Raw genomic sequence first — 21,219 nt, 5'->3', positions numbered from 1 at the left:
AAAAATTATTCAACCTGTGGCTTGAAAAGTATTCATATTGAATATTAAATCTGAAAATACAAACTGGGCTATAGAATGGCCATTAAAAAGCAAACTATATTATCTAAATCTTAGAGTGAATAAACTAAACAGAAGCTTCAACATTTTGGGACTTATGTACAAAAATATCTCCAAATGCTCAGGAAAACAAAAGCTAAACACCAAACACCAAAGTCTATTTTCTGTTGCTGGGTTTCTTCTCACTTTTATACTCTTATAACATTAACTTATGTGCAGGAGTGGCAGAAGTGGACCTTTTGACCTATCAGGTAGTTACAATCAGTTGGAAGGTGGTACTGCAAAAGCTTACAAAAACTTGCTCCTCTTAGTTCTGCAGGATGTTATTGTGATTTTGTACAACCATAGAATCCAAAGAAAGCCCTTTTTTGGTTTGGGCTGGTTGGTTTTTTGTTTGTTTGTTCGGGGTTTTTTGGTTTTTGGTTTGGTTTTTTTTTTTTTTTTTTTTGTAGCTCAGGGGTAGGAACACTTAAATAAATAGCTCAAAATAAGGATGTGTGAAAACAGTGTATTTCCCAGTCAGGATTACAGATCTTTTTGTGGACTTCTCTTCCTATTAGAAGGAATGAGAAGCATCCAGAAAATCTGTTTCATCAAAGAACTTTTATCTCAGCTACCTAAAGTGCTTAATTTTATTGTTGACAGAAGTACAGAACAATGGAAATGTTGTAAGGGTCTTCTGGTTGTCATCTGGTCCAACCTCACTGGTCCAGCAGTGCCACATAGACCCAGTTTCCCAGGACCATGTCCAGATGGTTCTTTAATATCTCCAAGGATGGAGATGCCACCACCTCTCTGGGCAACCTGTGCCAGTGCTCGGTCACCCTCACAGGGAAAAGGAGTTTCCTGATGTTCAGCGGGAACCTCCTGTGTTTCAGTGTGTGCCCATCGCCTCTGTGCTGTCACTGGGTACCACTGGAAAGAGCCTGGATCCATCCTCCTTGCACCCTCCCTGCAGGTGTTTATGTACCTTGGTGAGATTCCCCTGAGCCTTCTCTTCTCCAGGATGAACACTCCCACATCTCTCAGGCTTTCCTTTTATAGGAGATCCTCCAACCCTTAACATCTTCATGCATTTTGCTGGAGTCCCCAGTCCAACTCTCTTTCTGTGTCTGTTCTGTACTGGAGAGCCCAGATCTGGATGCAGCACTCCAGCTCTGACCTCAGCAGTGCTGAATAGAAGAGATGGCTCACCTTCCTTGACCTGCGGGCAACACTCCTCCTAGGGCAGCCCAGGACACCACCGGCCTTCTTTTGGTTACATGGTGGAATCTGAATGCTGTACTAAAATCTAATATCATATTTATTCATGTTAACTCCCCAAAGTAATTGAGGGAACTAACTTAGTGGAGGAAATAACCATTCTGACATACCCCTTTTCTGTAATACAGAATTATTTCCCAGATGTTTAATCTATTTTAATAACTAGCCTCTCTTCTACGCTCCATCTCAAAGTACTGAAGTCAGATGACCTTTGATTTTACACAGCACAGAAAATAAATTTTCTGCTTCTGTTCAATTTATAATTTCTAACAAACCCTCTTCCTCCTACCTCTGAATTTACACTGCTTTTACCTGCTTCTGAACATACACTGAGGTAAAAATAAAATGTCTTGTCTGGTCCATTAAAATCTTGAAGAAGTACAAGTTCATTTTGGCCATTCCTCCAAAAACTAACTGAACTTACTGAATCCAACCCAGATATTTCAGAACAGAATAAAAAAAAAAAAAAAAGCATACTGTAAAGTTAAATAAAATAATAATTGATTCATAAAATAAAAACCTACTTGTTAGTAAGAGGTAATTACTGATTTGCAAAAAACAATTAGATTCAGGAAATTATGGTATTTGTTGGAGTCAGTTAATATCAAAATCTAACAGGGCAAATAAAAGTGTGCTAAGTTTTTCTGAAGATTATTGAGTTCAGTGTGATAGTCTGGCAAAATATATGCCCTGAAAACATCCTAATTTATCAGAGTTCTTTTCAGATATGCTACAGGAATAGACAACATTCAACAGGGTGCTAAAAGCAGTACTGTTAAGTTATATGTTACCCGCCCTACTCAGTGTTGTTTGCTACAATAATAAAAAATTCAGTTAGAGCTCGGGAATATTACTGTGGGTTATTTTTGTTGTATTGCTGGAGATAAGGCCACTGTAACAACAGCCTCCTAATTTACCTGAACTCCGCGACTGCTGTCAGGGGTGGAAATGTCTCTGGAACCTGGCAACAACTGCCCAAGTATTCTGGTGGTGATTGCAACCCACTGTGAATTAGTTTGTACATCACGCAGACAGACCAACTTACAGTCAATGCCACTTCATTCTAACAGGGGAGAACTGTCCTTATAGCTATTGAACATATGTGTCTGCTGAAAGAAAGAAATTAGATATTCTTGGCTCCAGAATACTGGCCTTACTGTAATATACAAGTCAGCTAAGTAGAAAGGAAGAAAAATGATTGGTCATCATTTGTTGACAAGTAAACAAGAAAAACATGAACCATCCATGAATCAAATTGGACACATTTCAAGCAAATCACTTAGAAAAATCAATATTATGTCAGGTTTTAGCCTCCATCTTCATTAATAATTGACAAATGCAGCAAGCATCAGTGAAGACTGACATATAAAACAGAGGCATTGGGAAGGTTAGCACCATGTCCTGAAGAGTAGCAAAATTATTCACTGTGAAATATGCAGGCTGTTGCACTGAAGAAACTGTAACATGAAATACAAATAAAATATGTATAGGCAGAAACCTTGAAAAAAAAAATGTTGACAGTAACCAAGAAGTATCAATCTACAGTTGATGGGACAAGTTCCATGTGGCAGAAGAGAAACAGTTGCAGTTATAAGGTATCTTGCATCTTGTTAAGGGCGGAAAAAGATGCCAGTGACCCTATTACAGTTCCCTGAAGGGTATTGTATTTAATTGTTAAAAACTGTCAAAAGGAGCTGATCATCAAACAGAATTCACCAATTAACAACAACACTGATTTAATATTTGAGAACATGTTTCTGACTTAGGTTTCAGAAATAAAAAAAGACCAGGGCAGTGACTCTCCCCCTGCACTGGGCACAGGTGAGGCTGCACCTGAAATCCTGTATCCAGTTTTGGGCCCTTCACTGAAAGACAGACATCAAGAGGCTGGAATGTGTCCAGAGAAGGGCAACAGAGCTGGAGGAGGGTTTGGAGCATGACTGGTCTGTGTTGGAGAAAGTGGAAAACCACTGGGCTGCTAGTTATTCCTAACACCCAGAGTCCCTGGAGTTCCCAGTTCAGCCATGGCCATGTGCTCCTGTTCAGCAGGAATGTACATTAGCTTTGTGAAATTAGATGTTCTGAGCTTGAAATAGTACACCAGGTTTGAGCACTGATATAATACCTTGACTGGATAACAGCTGAGAGTTTGTGCTCTGTGAGAAAATAATCACGTATCAAGTCCAAAAGATTTGGAATGATGTCATCTAAAGCTTTAAGATGAAGGTGCTTTTGCCTTTATAATGAACAGAAAAACTGTCAGCATAAATATTAAAGAGGTGGAACCACCTATAATTTTCTATAGATATGGCTAAGATCTCCAGAGAAGATGCAAGGGCGTTTCTGAGATTCAAACTTTAAATGTGTCTTTATGGAGAAGGCTATATAGATTTCATGCAGAGTGAAATGAAAGGATGTTGAGGTCAACAGAGTCCATAGTAATAATGTTTTGTTAAAAATACTCCAGCAGCATACAAAAAACAGCATACAGGATCATTTTAGATTTGATTTTAAAGCACAGACGAGTTTTATTTTCCATTATATGTTTTAACACTGTTTAAATTTTACAGCATTATAGCATTATCTAGACAAATTCTAGGCTATTTTAGGATATTTTGACTCAGCAAACATATCCCTAAAGGGTTATGGGGCCATTTGTCATGGCAAATTACATCAATCCCTGAGCAACGAAGACGGCCTATGTAATTCTGTCAGCCTTGAGAACTGGGTTGGGTATAGGCATTTCATGATTCGTCTATTATTTTAATGTCCAACAGAAATTAATGTGACCTCATGCTCACTGATGAAAAGAATTAATGACTTAATCCCATTATTGTATGGCTGCACACAAACCTCTACTGTCACAGAACAATGTGTACAGAATAAATTACATATCAAACTTTCCAGAAAAGAAAATGCTTTTGTTATATTTATAAAGAAATCATAAAAAAGTGCACAGGAAAATTAGGATTAGCAATGAAAGCAGAAACCCTAAAGAGAAGAGTATATGGGAGAAGGAAAAATTAGCCTTAGATCATTTAAAGCACTGTAAACTTCTGCTTCTCTGTTGTGAAATTGTTATTACAAAGAGCTTCACTAGGAATCCAAGTCTGTGAAAGTCTTGCAGGCTGTGAACCTCTATCTCATAAATGCAGTAAATTTAGGGCTGTGTTTAGCTGAAGTATTAAATACTATCCTCTCCTTGGCATTTCTGAATAGCTAATTTTCAGAAACTTCTGCCTGTCTGTTGGCTTGACTGATTTGTGTTTAAGCAGATGACCAATATGCTTGGATGGATCTGGACTAAAATTTATATGGTGGCCAGTGGAAGGGTAAGTAAGATCTCATACTAAAATAGCCATTAAGCAAGGACACAGTTACCGTGGGCCAGATTTGCCAGACCTATGCTCTAAAAAAGCATCATTGAAGATATATTTTGAAGGTTTCAGAGATCACTATTTGGCCTGCGTGATCTAAAGCACTGGATAATCAAAGCAGAACATAACGAGCACTTTCTAATTGTCCTAACTTTTTTGTAATTTCTTTCTTGTTATATATCCAAGCTAAAAAAAAAAAAGAGAGCAGGCTGCCACCAAAGGTTTGTGACAAGAGGAAGACAAGAAAGAGTAATCACACAGAAAGCAAGAACATTTAGGGCTCAGAATAATGTTGTTAACAGCACTGGTACCAGGAGGAAAAGTCCAACTCAGAAAAGGAGAAGGCATAGTCATGGACAGAAGAAGTACTGGCATAAGAGGAAAAGAAAAAATGAAGAAAAGCAATTCAGTCTATGTATTTATTAACTGTATATGTAAAACCCATGTGACTAAAGACATGCCTTGGAAATGGAAGCACCTTTGATCTTAATGTTACCAGATGCAAATGGAAGTTGACCAAGTGCTACTAAGTGTGCAGAGACCATGTATAAAGAATAAAAGTGCAAGCAAGATTTAATAAAGTGCTCCAGGACTGCTCTTTCTAAAAGTATTCTCTCATAAAGTTAATGAGCAAAAATCCAAGTCACAGTCCTACTTTGTGTTGCTTAAAATTCTAAATTAATTTATTGCAAATTTCAAGACTTTTAAAGGTACAATTAGAACTGGAGATATTTTCATGTTAAGGATTACATTAAAACCAAATCTAACTCCAGCAGCATATTCAAGCTAGTTCATTATTTGCACACATGAAAATGCAGCAGCTCAGATACAATTTTCTCTAAGGACTGAATGCATACTAAAGGCAATAACAACAAAATGAAAAACAGCCCTACTAGGGAATAGAATAATTATATTTCTAAACCATTTTTCAACTGTTTAAACAAAATCCATTTCAATGTTCTGCAGCGTCCACAGAACCAGCTGATTAATATATACATACACATGTACATATGTATGTTTTAAATTCCCACTGTTTATTAATTTTGCCCTGGCAATATTTCTCTTTTTTGACTCTCAGCTCCACAGAGTCCAATACACTCCTCAGAGCATCTGTCTTTCAAAGCTGGGGCAACACCTACTATCCAGCTGTCACTAGCATATACAAGTAATAAATAATACAAATAATGAATAATATGAATAAGTGGCAGGGAAGATTCGGGAGGATAAATTTACCCTTCAGAGGTTGTGTAAAAGACCTGATTAAATATCTAACAGGCTCAATTTTAGAAGCAGTGAATATGGCTTATTTTAATTATTAGCTTTACCAGAGTCATCAATTATATCTTGAGATACAAATCATCTACTGTTAAAAGCTAATAATAGGGCAGGCACTATACATCCTCAAATATCTCCTTTTTAACAACAATTCTCTCGCATGCAACACAGTTCCCTAATCCATTGTATGCATTATGTTTGCCAAACCCAGCAATAAAATATGCAAAAAATTCTACAGAGGCAGCAGATGTTCTTAACAGCAAAGAGTTTGTACACCAAAAGCATGTGGAGGTGGTTACAGCAGTTTTGTCTGCTGATGTGTTGGCTGGGTCATTGCTGGTGTAGGTCAGAGTAGGACAGAGTTTCTTCTGAATATGAAGTTGCTCAAAGACAAGAGTTGTTGGCTCAGGCCTAAGGGAATAAAAGAAAGAACCTTAGACTGAATCTTGGCTGAGACTGTGTTTTTCCCTGGATCTTGCCAGCACTGTCAGTGTCTCTAATGAAAGAAACACATAGCGCACAGAGCTGTACACTCCGGTTACTAAGGCCTAAGAGCTACTGAAGGTTGGAGGTAGCTTGGAAATGGGGAGATTTTAAATAGTTATTAAATCATAAACTAACTCCATTCCAAAGTAAAATCAAAGCATTACTTTTCTTACATTGCAGTGCCTGCCACATATATGTGTTACTAAAAAGGCATAAAATTATTTTTGTGCAGCAGGATATGTAGTGGTATGAGAGGCTGAAGTGCTATATACGCATGTTCAGAGAAGTTTTGGGCACATCTTCATACAGACATTCATACTTTGAGTTCTGGACTCTGAGACAGGCAGCCAAATAGAAAAGCAATCCCACTAACACAAGTATAAAGAACATGCAACCCTGTGTTAAGGGCTGCGCATCAGAAAGCGATGTTCTCACTTTTCCACTTGGCTTCCAGATGGCCTAATTTTGGTTTGATCCCTTTATGGGTCGTTCACTTAAGAGTTGGTCCTTCTGGGTCCCTTCCAACTCAGAATATTCTGTGATTTCTAATTGTGATGCCATCACATCTCAGATCACAGAGCACTGACACAGCTGACTCTATCAGGGCCCATCTCACAGGTGCAGCATGGTGTACTGTTTCATGGCACCACACTCCTCCCTGGTGTAGGGCTTTTGGAGTCATTGGTGACCCTTCTGTCCCCATCCCTGAGCATGAGAAACTGAGTTGAACTGTTTGCCTCTGATGGAAGAAGGATTGTCCCCACTCTCTCTGTCGTTGTTTTCTGAGTATGGCCTAGAAAATCCACTCTGGACTGGTTTGGGCTGGGTTAGAACAGATTTTACTCACAGGGACCTATAGAAAATATATCCTTAGGATATATTCTTTTCTTACAGGCTAGGTTATTGCTGCTAGAAAAAATAAAGAAAGCAAAATGAAATAAAAGCACCTTCTGAGTCAGATTTTTTATTTCCAGTGATATGATTTGCTACAGTTTTCGTATTTAAATGTAAGTGTTAGAAATCAACATCTCTGATCATTGGATGCCTGAGATTAGTTGTGAAGCCAGTATCTTTTATCTTTCTGTAAACAGGTTTTCTTATAAAGGAATATTTGTAATTGTATGTAGTATTTGTTCTGTGGAGATTTTTAATTGCCACACAATTGCTAAGCAACAACACAGATTTAAAGCTTAATGTTATATGATTAGATTAACAAAAAGTGTACCAGAAAGTGTTCCAATGAAAAATTAATTTTATTAATTTTAGATTAGTTTTTGTTTTAGTTCACAAGTTCAGATTTAAAAAAAATCAAAGCTTAATGAATTTATCAGAAGAATAGTATGTTTCATTTCTGCTGTCTAAGTAGTCAGGAAATTAGGCAACTTAAAGTACAGGAACAAAGTTCCTATCAATAACAAATCTAATTTAATAAAAAAAAACTAGGAAGAGATTTTATACGCTTCAAGCAAAAGAAAAAAGATAGCAGCAATTTATTAATATATTGAAGGTATGCAAGCCACTTAAAATATATCTGCTTTTGTTGCTGAGATTATAAGTAACTTCCAGAAGTGTCATTATCTTCTAAACACAAAAGTTGTTGCCATAGGAATTACGTCAACTTGGTGTGTCGCGACGGAAGGAAGGCCCGGACGCTCAATATGAGTGATCAGCAAGCTTCCGTTTATTGATCAGTCGTGGATTACAGATATAGTGTGGCTAATGAGGCTTATGCATATTCCAAAAGGCGCAAGCTGAGTGTTTTACGGCACTGCTGCCGACCCCTCCCTCTAGTTCTACCTTTATGGTCAGCAAGTTCCTCTTTTCCATGCCTAAGTTCCTCTTTTTTCCATGCCCCGACCATAAGCTTTCTATTGTTAACTGTACTGCTCACCAAGGCCAGCATGTCCTCGCTGTATCAGCATAAGGCCTTGATCAGCTGCAGAGGGTCTATGCATCCTTTGTCACGTAGCTCAGCTATTATACAAGATGAGTGCGATATTCTGCTAAATCATGCTCTGTAAGCTGCAAAGGATCTACATGTCCTCGGTCACATAGCCAATTCTCCACATTGGTGTAAGACCCTTAGAGCAGAAGATGCTTCAGGAGCTGAGATTTTTTGCATTTAGCTATGTCAAAGAAAGTGTTCAGTTTCAGTCTCTTCTTGTTGTAACTGTGATGATACTGATAGGTTATGATTCAAAAAAAATTAAACTCATTGGTAAGATCTTTTTATTTGAATTTGAATTGCTGTAGTTTTCTAAATGTACATACTCTTTTGGGTTTGAAAAAGGTTTTGCAAAGTGTTCTTTCTTACTGTGTCTCAAAAAAGACTGCCCACTCTATTTCTTCAGGATTTTTCTCTTCCTGCTTTGTCAGCATGAAACTTTATTTTTCTACAGACACACTTTTGTCAGGGTATGTGTCACAAGTCTACCCACTGTGGGATCTTTCTTTACTCAGAGATGAGCTGTATGAAAATAAAGTTTTTGACTGGATTAGTTAAAAGCTGTTATCAATTCCTAGCTAGTGGGAGCAGTACAAGTGCTGCTGCTGTTCCATGCAAAGGCATAGTGCAGTTAAGTATCAGCAGTGTTGAAGATGACTTGAGCCTCAGCATCTGGAGTCAGATGTCCGTTCTTGGATCCCTCTGCTCATGCAGAGATGGCCTCTGTGGTAAACCTGTAGCTGTGAGATTGCATTTGTGACACTGAAAAACACAGTCCAAAGCACTTTTATTTACAGATATGTAGTTTAAATGCCCGTATTATTATTCTGTGTGCCAGAATTCTTTTACCACTTATTCTCTAGATAATCTGCAGCAGCTCAAGAGAGTCATGGCAACTTCACAGAGTCTGCACTTAAATAGAAGAGAATAAATAAACTAAATAAACAGCATCAAACAAAATTCATTAGTGCCTGAGGATTTAAAGGCTCAAATGCAAAGCCACAAGCCCTTTCCAAAGTATTTCACTCAACCAGTGTGGGAAAAAATGCATTTTAAAATTAATTATGTGCATGTCAGTGTTGTTGTACCCTCTCTAACGCAATTGATATCTGTTAGATGATCTCCCACACCAGGCTCAAAAGGTCCTGCTAGCCTAATGTCTTACTTCTGACTATATTTATCATTCAGACCTTGGGGCATGATGGAGCCCTTTGATGTCTGACATGTGGAAATTTTCCAACAGCTTTTGGTCTAATCCTTCCCTCAAAGAGTTGAAAATTAGCTCTAACCCTGAAACACGTGACTGAATATTGTTCTGCAGAAAAGTATCATCAATTTTTTACATCTTCAGAATGTCCAATTTCTTCTAACTGTGAAAATGGCTTTGAACTAAAATAGTTCAGAATGCCTATACATTTGCCATCACTCTGCATGGCCGAATAGGGTAACTTACTGCCAGTATATATAGGATCTTATCCTTAAAAAATTCCTTTGCTGCCGGAGAGTCTCTTCACAGGAAAAGTCAACCATATTGAACTTCCCACTCTAAATAACCCCACAGAAGAGCTCTGTAAATGGCAAAACAGCCCGATGAACTCACGGTCCTCACTTTGCAGGCACATAAGTTCATGCAGCTGACAGGTTGTATTAAGCCTCTGAGGGACTGTATGCATGAATCAGGTACTAAACAAAATCAGAGAACTGAATTTAGATTGAAATTGGTTTTTAAATTACCCAGGGTAATTCAGAGGTCACTCATTCTTGCATGCCAAAACATCCTGCTTCTCATTCTGGTAAACCATAAGGGATGATTTATTACACAGAGTGCTTCTAAACATTTCAAAAATTAAGCTTTAATAATTAATTCACCTCTATGATATGTTTTATCTGTCTCTCTTAAACTTGTCTAATATTCTAAATTCTACTCAGCTTTGTTACTTTTACTTGGGGATTTGTAACTGTGACAAAGAACAGTAGACCTTGAAATAAGGAAAATAAAAATAGGCACAGAAGAAGCTGCTGCAATCTACTGTTGGAAAGTGTAGGTGTGTGTCGCCTATAATTTATCAGCAGCATAGTCTGGAGAACCGGTTACATTCAAAAACCTCAGACATATCTGGATTTCAGAGATTTCTTCCAGTGCCAAATGCTGATGTTATTTTAGCTTTTAAAATGGTTTCATGTTTAAATAAAGTTTGGTAATGGACTATCACTGCAGTGTGCTAGACATTCCCTGCGCTTTGGGCAACTGAAAGGATCAAAAAGCACATCAGGAAGATCCTGGTGTCAGACTACTCATTTCTCCCTTGATTTCTTTGTCTAATGATCCATGTAGTCAAGACATGCTTATTAATGAATAAAAGCTGTTATGAGAGCATTCACTGTCCTTTTGTCTCCATACTCACTGGAAAATTGTTCAGAGTGAATTAGTCTAATTAGATTAGATTTTATCACTTTTGCTTGCAACCTGTTCATATGTTGGATCTGGTCACCAATGGAGGTGAAAGGTGTCTGCTGTCAGGCTGCTGCTGCTCTGGAACCCCAGACTTTATAGTGTTCCCATGCAAAAAGTTAACTCATTTCCTTCCTGTGCCATTTGTCCCCATATTGCTCTCTTCCTCACACAAGAGCCTTACATAAACACTTCCAAAAGCCTCCTATCGATGCATCTCAGTTGTCCTCATGAAATATCTCCATTGTTTGACAACTGTTGGAAAAAAGGCACAGTATTTACCTGAAATATTATGTAATAATGATCGTGTTACTGACACTGTCTCCTCATTGTATTGAAGATCTGAGATTAAGTGGAAGATTAAGTTTAAATTGGTCTGTTTGGTCTTGCAAGCTCTCTGCAGAGGGGAATATTCACAATCTCCATCTACAGCCTAGCCCTGACATAAGGCTTGTGGGATGTGCCACATTCTCCCTCTTCCCATCTGTTTCAATCCGTTGCTTATCTCTAACAAATTGTCCTCTCTCCTCCTTAGGAATTTAATTCTCTCTTCCTTTTTTTTTTGGAATAAATTGTCTTTGGAGAGGAGTGTCAATTTTGTCAATGTGGCAGTTTTTTATTTTGTGTATATACCAATTATCCTCCTTCCCTCAACCATCACAGAAGTATTAAATGTCATCCAGAGGAAAAAAATGAGCTAATGGGGCAAATGAATGTGTAAAGGTATTAAGGTCACAGAGAGAGTTCATCCAACCACATTAAGGTTTACTGAATATCAGGTACTTTCAGAAAACATTATCCTTCTGCTGTAAGTAATAAATGTCCAAGAGTCTGTGGTCCTGAGAAGTTACTTTAGAAACTGAAACAGACAAACAGATTTAGTTGTAGTCTCTCCCGTGCTCCTTTGAAGAGCTGCAATGAGTACAACTTTTGCACACAAACTTAAGTCAAAGCTAACATAACCAACAGTATAAAACAGAAGATAATTTACATTAGCTATGTGTGACCTTTCGTAGGGTAGAGAGTACTGCACTTACAAAAGACACTTGGTAAGCTATTTCAGGCTGTAAGTTTGAAATAGGTTTTGTCTTTTGAGGCTGTTTATTCCTCATGACAGTTTAAGCTTTTAGTTCTGTTTTTCTGTCCATAAAACAGAGATAAATATTCTTTCCCGAGAAGTTTTGTGAGTTCCTAGGAGAAAAAAAACAGGAATCAAAAATTATTTATTCATTAAATAGCATTTGTATTTAAATTCTGAGAAGAGAGCCAAAATGACTACTGGTCAGCTCATTCCCAGTGTTATTCCTTCCTCACTAATTACATGTTTACCTGAGTGAAAGAAGATTTGTTTACCCAAAGGACACTACTGAAGTTAAAATAGCCTGTAAGCTAGGCACCTAATTAGGCAGTTTTAAATTATATAAATGAGATGCTATTTGGTGTCAAATAATTATGGTCTTATCATTTTCCCACTACAGACAGAGCTTGGAAAGTAGGAAAATTACTCAGAAATAACTTTCATGTGATGTGATCCAACAGCCCTCCAGAAGGAAGGGTTAGTGATGGAAGAAGTGAGGCATGGGCATCCATCTCCCTACCTGTGCAATGTCATGCACCTCTGCCTTAGGGCAGACAATGAAGAACCAGCTTCTTCATACTTCCTCTCAAACCTATTTTCCCTGGCAGCAAGACTCTTCCAGTCCTGCTGTGTCACAGGGTGGCACTGCATTAATTTCCCAGCTTCCTCCACCTGCCAAACTCCTTCCATTCTTTGGCTCTGTTTCATTCAGAGTTAGTGAGAGCAAACAGGAATCACAGAGGGGCATTGCTGCCACACAAAACATCAGGAATTACATCACTGCATCATCCTGCAACTCCTGGTAAAAATTCTGAATGGTGTCTTTATGAAGTGATGTTGTTTCACAAACAAATTCAGGCTGCAATCTCTGCAAAATAAAAATCTTTCTGCGTCTATCATTTTGCTGAACTAGGAGCAATTTGTCCACCTAACTCAGCTTTAATACTTCTCACTGAGCTGCCAAACGTGCTTATTTGATCACTGTAATCCCATCCAATGCATCATATATCATCTGATTATATTACCCACCATGCCAAGGAGAGTCTGATCTTGTCCTTCTTCCAAGGTTACATCATATGCTGGTAATGATTCAGAATGTACCACAGCTCAGCATATGTGTTGCCCTGGCTTCAGCATGAAATGTGTAGGACAGAGGCTATCTGGATGCAGCTCACAGCAGACCACGCAGGCTGAGAGTGTTTTAACAGGAAAAAACATTCTTATTGTTGTTTTACAATTTGTTCTGTTTGTCTTTTACTTAGTGGATGAGATTTAACGTCACCTTGTTGCAGATAGAACCATTATCCGTTTTTTCACGGCATAGATTTATAAATGTGGTATGACCTCTTGTGGCGCAATGAAATAATACACAGATCATCCATGTGTCACACTATTTATACAACCTGCAGTCAACATACAGCCCATCTGCCTGGATGGTTAGATTCCTATTAACCAAAGAATAACTCTTGTCTGAGAAATTCTCATTAATGATAAGTTTCTCTTCAGTCATTTAATAAGTGCATGTATTTTGGATAACTCTTAATTACTAACTAATTCAATTTTCGTTAACTCAATCTATCCTTAGTTTATTTTCTTTTTAATTTTCAATTATGACTTTCAAAGTCCAAATTCAGAAGTAATGTAAAGATGCTGGTAGTGAAAATGTCACTTCATGCTTGTTGTTAATGATGTTTGCCACTGAACAAATTGATTAACAAGCAATCTGAACCTGATTATATACAGAGGATATCTAATACACACGTGCCAATAGCAAATGTATAAAAGAAATGCAACTATTTTCAAAATTAGTCGCTGGATGTTATATATCTATGTAAGTACTGGCATTCCTTAAGCAGCACAAGAAGTTACAAATGTACTGTTATTGCATGTAGTTGCTTTCTGTAACCACGCATAGATCTTGTTCTAAAAAGAAAAAAGAAAAAAAAACAGGGAAAAGGTGGTATTTTAAAAAAAATTCTGAATCTTTGTGCTTCATATTGTGTATTACTTGTGGCCATGACAACCAACGATAGCAGCAAGACTGCAATGCCTCTGCAGTCTTACCACAGCAGCAGCCTATTGATGTGCTGCATGCAGTGCACCCAAAGGATGCAAGCCTTGGAGTCCCACATGGGCATCTGCCATTGGGCCTCTGCAGCAGAAACACTAATTCAGTAAATACACTGGAGCTCAAACCAGAAACAACTTAATTTCTGTTTCTAACATAGCCCAAGTTGTTCAGCTCCCTGAATGACACCTTGCAGGATTAATCTACATGCAATTTTAAAGCTGGTAGAAGCTTAAGGAAACCGCAATGTCATTTTTCATCCTTATTTATAACAGTCTCTTCTTATTATTGAAATACACAGTGATGTCAAAGAACGCTTTCAGAAGTGGCTTTACAAGTAATTAGCATTAACAACATTGCAAGGAGGATCCAAATTTGATTAAACTTTTTAAAATATTCACCTTTCCTACTTGCAGTACAGTATTTTTCAAGATAACAATTCAGAGATATGAAGCGGTTTTGATTTTCTTTCTCTTTTTTATCTGTACTTCCGTGCTTTTGTTTTTACTGCACTTACTTTAACATGTATCACCCGCTGACTGCTTTCCTCTGTGAATTGTGGTTCCTGATTTAGTTAAAATTAGTTTCAGGAAGACATATGAATTATACTGGCAATGTACAGTCCTTTATCTTTTAATTCTGTGTAAAGCTTTTATTTACCAGAAAGGTGGAAAACAAGAAGTCTTAAAAATCCAGCTTATCAAGAAGCCATTCAAACTGAAAATGGAAAAAACCCGCAAGTTTTTTTATGGTACAGCAAACCATTTGATGTGTGTATATAAAGAACACCTTTAAGTAAGAGAGAAAGCACTTTAGAGTAAGAAAATCCAAAATCTAGCTGAAGTTTGCATATATTTGTGTAATTCTGACCAAATTAATTATTCTAGTGTGGGTCCTCAGCTTTCATTAAGGATCTATAGCATAGTTACAGAGTTGCTTTGGAACTTTTGGGGGGGACTTTCACAAGGCAAAAGAGAAAAAGAAAACTTCCCAAAGTTATTACATCTTAAGGCACCACAAGTCACTAAGTTATACTTAAAAGAAAAGAAAGAAAAAAAAACCACAGGCAATATGATCATGTGATCATGCCCATTTTGAAGGACAAGAATCATCTTCTGCATTTGATGGCTCACAGACCTGAATGGTGGCTTTTCAGATCAAAGTAAGAGCTGCGTGAAAAGACATAAAGCCTGCAAAAAGAACGAGAGAACTAATTGCTTCTTTATATCCATTGTTACGGAAAACTAACATGATCTTGAAAGCTTCTGAAAGCCAATCAGAATTTTAAATGTTAGAATGATTGGACACCTTCAAGTGAATAGAGAAAATAAACTTACTGCATTTTTGGGGAATGGGGTGTAAATATGTTGCAATAAAAGGAGGTTGAAGGAATATGGGGAACAAAAGCATGGGCTCCAAGTGACACCCCTGAGCAAGGTGCAGAGAGAGCAGTCTAATTTACTGTGACAGATGTGTGTGACAGAGAATTCTGGTTGTAACTAGGAAAATAATGGATATCTTTTATTATAAACATCCTGGGAGATTTTTTTTCAGCCTCAGATCTGTAAAAACAGACAAGTGAGAGAATTTGTTCTTGTAATAAAAGTTCCAGTATCTAACTTCCCATTCATCAATTTCCAGTTAGACAGGAATGGCAGAAAAAGATCCTACACATTAAAAAAAAGCACAAAACATTCACAAGTATTTTAAACAAACTTTTTTATTTCTCTTTGACATTTTTTAATTCTCTGAGCTAGTATCCTTGAAAGGTGACAAGTATGAATCCTTCAAAAGTGAAATTACTTTTGTGCATCTCTTCCCCACAGCCTTCCTTTTCTTCAGCAAAAATCACACCCCCATTATACCTCTCTGCATCACTTAAGCTCTCTAGCAAATTGCAGTGGAAGGTATTGTCTGCCCACATGCCTCTCCTGCCCTACAGGCTACATTTGCCACTTGCAGTTCTTTGCAGACATAAATGCCAGCACACAGAAGGGTCCAGCTGGCACTTCTCCCCTGAGCCACCACTCCACATTCCCCCAGTCACTCCAGATACTACAGAAGTCAGTACCCAGAAGCCAGAAGAGCTATTACAAGAAAGAATGGACAGCCAGGGGTTAGACAGAGGTTGGCCTCAAGACAAACTGTTGCTGAGATTTGGATACTTCTGTTTTCTTTTTCCTTATTATTGATAGCAAAAAGATGTGGTTTTTCCTTATCATAGTCTGTGCATAAGGCAGAAGGGCTGTTGTTTTTCACTGGTCCAACCACCCTGTATTTTGAAAACATTGGATGGGAATTAACTTTGTAAAATTCTAATGGCAGAAGGCTTCATGCAGACTATGGGATCAACCCATGAGACTTGATCTGTCTCTCACTTTTTTTTTTAACAATTCCACTTTTCATCTTTTTCAGATTCACAGCAATTAATATGAGAGTAGATTCAAGGCTTTAATGGGTGATATTCTGCAGCTTTCAGTTTTGCTCACCTGTATGTCAGTGACAGAAACTCTCACAAGATTAACGTTGCTGAGGACTAGTCTCTCCTGTCCCTTTTCTTGCTGTTCATCTGACACACAAAAAAATCAGAAAGTAAGTTAATTTCCTGCTTTCGTATTTTAAACAGAAGAAAAGGAGTACATTTCACTTCAAGGATGCCGCCTGGTGTATAAGTTATTTTTTTCTAATTCAAAAAGACATACACGGAAAAATTCAGACTGGTTTGGCCTGCAGAATTATGCATAATACTAAGAAGAGAAACTTGTTGCAGAATTCCTGGAAAATGCCTTTTATTGTAAATACCATTTTCATAGGAAGAAGTAGAACTTACCAATAAGTTTGCCCTGGTGGGCCCCTCTAACAGAGTTTTCAAAATCTAGGAAAGTGGACAAATGTACTAAAACATGTTGGTCTTGCAAGCCTGAGTTGAACTCCATAGGAGAGAAACTTCAGATGTCACAAAATGAGTAAAACCTGTATATCACAAAAAATTCAGAACACTAAATTATTCTTCACTATTCCTGGAAATCATCTATCTTTCCATGATGTTTGCTAGCCTCATGATCCATAGGAACTTGTACATGCATTTCTCCTGCCACAGTAAGTTTTCACTTTAATTCAGCATCAACATATTCTGGAAATTTTGAGGTATCTTCCCATTAAATTAAATCCAGATGGCATAAATCTCTGGCTACTATTTTAACTGCAAAAGATTCTCTTTGCAGCTGTTAATTTTCCACATAAAATCTTCTTATAAGATGAAATTTTCCATGTATAAGCCATGCTGAAAGGTGAATATCCTTCTAAATGTTTGAGTAAAATTAATTCAGTCTTCATGAACACACGCTACAAATACTTCATTCTGTATCTATAAGCATACACAGAGAGATACTTTATTCTCCATGGTTTACTGCTCAAAATAGATTACTCAGTATTGTCTGAACTTCAAACTTGACAGGTCTCAAAATTGTTCTTCCAGAGACGAGTGGAGGCAGCACACCTTTTTATTCCTCAGGACAAATAGGAGATAGCAGAATTTCTCCTTTTTAAACCTCCCATAAAATATCAGAATTTGCTTTCATTTTATATATAAGAATGTTTTCAGCCAAAATGCTTTTAATGAAAGGTGAAGAAGTATAGCAAAATAGAAGGTTTAGCAACACCCAATCCTAACTTTCTTTCACCCTATTGACAAAAAAAAAAAAAAAAAGAAGAAAGAAAAGCCTTGTTTTGTGGTTTTAAGTGCTCATATAAGCTGTAAACACAAGTCTTACTATGTTGTTTCTCTCTATAGCAGTTATCTTACAAAAGAACTCTGAAGAAAGACCTAAGAGGAAAAACGGAAAAAAGAATAATTCTGGGACTTGTGTGAAAAAAATAAACATAAACAAAGTCTTAAATACAGTTGGAATACTTCCTCAAAATTTTAGAGGAATAATCTGTAATGTGGATTAATCCTGTGTGTTGAATATTCATCAATCCATGGAATCGTTCTTTCTTCTTACAGATGAGTTTTCAAAAAGGTGCTCTTAGTAACAGACAGTGCAGGTATGAGGATAAATAGTTCAAATAATTTATCAGGAAGCACCATCACTTAAAGCAAGATAAAATCTATATAAAGAGTAGCATGCATTTAATTTACTCTGCCAATTACGTTATCAATGAAATTTTTTTCAGCTTTCATTTAGAATTCCAGGAATATGAGTATTTAGCACTTTAGATAATAAACTCATAATGTGACCAAATAGGAGCAAAGAATTCAAGTACTGAAATGAAAACACATTAGCAAGTTTGCTGGGTTGTACTAATTTTGTAAAGGTGTAAATCCAAAGTCTTTATAGTTTTTGTAAAATCAGTCAACATTTTTCACTGTTGATGGCTACGACATATAATGGATAATTGTTAGCAAATCTAGAAATTGTACAATCTTAGCTAACTTCAGTTTTTTCGCATGTAGGTGCAGTTTCTGTCCAGCATCATAGTCGGTTTTAAATAAAATAGACTCTGCAATAAAAAGTAAGGCAGACGTGTTCTGGATTTGTCAGAGCATTGTCCAAAGAAGTTAAAAGTGTCACTAAGGTTTCTACAATAGAAACAAAATGGAAAATTAATTCATGAAGCTCTATCTTGGGTGCCTTGTGAGTTTACAGTAGATTTATTACATCATATATATTATGGTTGTTCAATTCTGAGCAGGTAAAGGAGCCTGTTTGAGAAGTGAGGTTCTCCCCTTGATAAAGTATACTGAACTATTACTTGTGCTTTGTACTAAGGTGGTACAGAGTATTATGCAAAATTGTCTGAATTACCATCAAAAAGTTTATTGAGAGGGTATAATGAAACCTGCTCTGAAGATAATCTCATCTTTTAAAAGTTTGTGTAATATCAATCTATAGTAGACATACTGATTTTTGTTTCTATTATGTCAATGAATACAGCCATACAAAATGATGACTAAGAAGGTAGGATTGATTTTCATGGCTGGAAAGATAGTTAAATTGTTCTTGCATCTATTTTTTTTCTGTGAAAATAAGTGATGGTTTTATCAGTTTTTTGGCTAATGATTTGTGAGAATCTTCTGTTCATGAAAGTGACAGATTTATAGATCTCACAGGCAAAATTTAGCCAGGCAGTTACTATGCAAATTTCCCCAAATTTGCCTGTCATTGTGCTTTAATCTTTATTTTATCTGCTTTATCTGCCAACTTCTGTATAGGAAAGGAAATCTCACAAATCCTGCAAGGGAGAGTGGAACCACAGCTTCACACAAATCTTCCAAGTTCAGCACATTCTCTTCCCCATCTTGATCATCCATATGTTGTAAGATGAAAAAAAATCTGTCTTTTTCCTAGTTAATTTCTCAACCTCCTTCCCTTGTCAAAAGAAATGCTATTATTATTTATAACACAGTAACACCTAGAGATCACAAGTGAGACAGGAAGTCAGAGTGTAATTTACCTCTCTAAAAGTAGATTAAAAGTAGCAGTGATTCAAGTGTTTTGCTGTTTGGAAGATGCTTGCCTGAACTCTTCTCTCCCATCAAGAAACACTTTTGCTGTCTTCTCCCATGGAGGCAGCTATATTCAGATGTCCACAAAAAGCTATGGATTCGGACTGCTTCCTTTGTACAGACTCTCCATGGAAATACATGTTATTCTGTGTGTTTAAACCATAGCTGAAACTGGCCATTCAGCTCTCCTATACTGACAGCTGCAATAAGAATTTGATCTTTATATAGTCACTAATTTTTGTAATGCCAGGACCAGTTAGGCAGCTCTTGAATAAGGCATGTCTCAACACGATAATGATCTCTTAATTATGCACATTTCTGCACCTGGTGTCAAGATCAGCAACAGTACAAGAAGCAACAATAAAGAACAGAGAAATCTATTGGACTTCATGGAAATTCCAGATCAGGTAAAAAAAAAAGAATCAGGAAAATCTATACAGAGTTTGGTGGGAGACAGTACTCAGGGCAAGAGGACATTTCCATCGAGTGGGGAACCCAACTGGGCTCACATGAGGCACATCACTTTGCATGACAGCTAAAGGTGCCCTCTCTTGTGAGCAGAGACAGACAAAGACAGAGGCAGGCAAGTCTGGCTGGGGGCAACACCCGTGTCATGCCCTCATCTTTGCCAAACAGCACATTATTTTCATACACCACTCTCAAGGGGAGAAAGAGCACATCGACATAACACTTCAGGACACCCTTTAGCTTGACTGACCTTTAGGTACCACTGGCTGTTTCTGCAGGCCAAAAGGCTGGGGAAGGGCAGCTGTCATGTTGAAGGATGAGGGGAAACTGAACTAGGGATATCCAGGTGAACAACAACGGCCTTGGAGCTACATGGAGTTCTTGGAGCAGGGCAGGCTAATCCACGGCTACAAAAGAGAGAAGATTTCCAGCACCACAGGAACCAAAGGCAGGACAGGAGTTAAAGTGGCTCATCAGATGTAGGACACCACTGCCACAAGCTTCAGCCCTAATCAAGAGAGCTCTGATTCAGAAGAGGAGAAACCTTTCGGCAAAAGAAATTGAATGGACTGAAAAAAGTGATGCTGGATGTAAATACAGTTACAACAGAAAAAGAGAAAAAACAATTGAAAATTTATGACTGTCTGGTTTATCTCATTGGTATTTGCTCTGTTTTCTTCTGAACGCTCCCTCTCCTGGAGATGGAGCAGATGGCACCACCCCAGGTATTTCGATGCAGTCTGGGCCAGCACTTGTTCAGGGATAGTGTTGGTAAAGGATTTTCATTTCTGACTTTACCTTCCTTTGCTTCACAGCCATGCCTTGCTACTGCTGTCTAGTACTAGGAGCATCAGCAGGAGCTGCAGTGGCAGGAAAATTTCCTTCAGACTTGATGTTTATAGTTTCCACTGGGGCAAGTGTCATGGGTGTGTTAATAATAGAAATTTCACTAACGGCTGAGTTTGTGCAGTGCAGCTCTAAAAAGCCTTGATTGTCCCTGGCTCCCTGTAGCAGGGCCACATTTCCTTGAGCACAAAGATATGGTAGAGCAGCACTGCTCTTAAAATGATTGCTAAAAATAGTAAACTCTTGGGAAAGGAGCGTTTGGAGAGAGGAGCTTGAATCCACATGTGAGTTTCTGTTAGTGTGAGCTCTGTATTGGGAGTGCAATATGGCGAACACTGGTAGATAGTCTAGGCAGGGACACACATCTAGAGATCATAAGCAGATCTTTTAAGCTG

This window comes from Corvus moneduloides, chromosome Z, assembly GCF_009650955.1.
Source record: "Corvus moneduloides isolate bCorMon1 chromosome Z, bCorMon1.pri, whole genome shotgun sequence".
Classification (NCBI taxonomy): domain Eukaryota; kingdom Metazoa; phylum Chordata; class Aves; order Passeriformes; family Corvidae; genus Corvus; species Corvus moneduloides.
Note: the sequence above shows the minus strand (reverse complement) of the source record.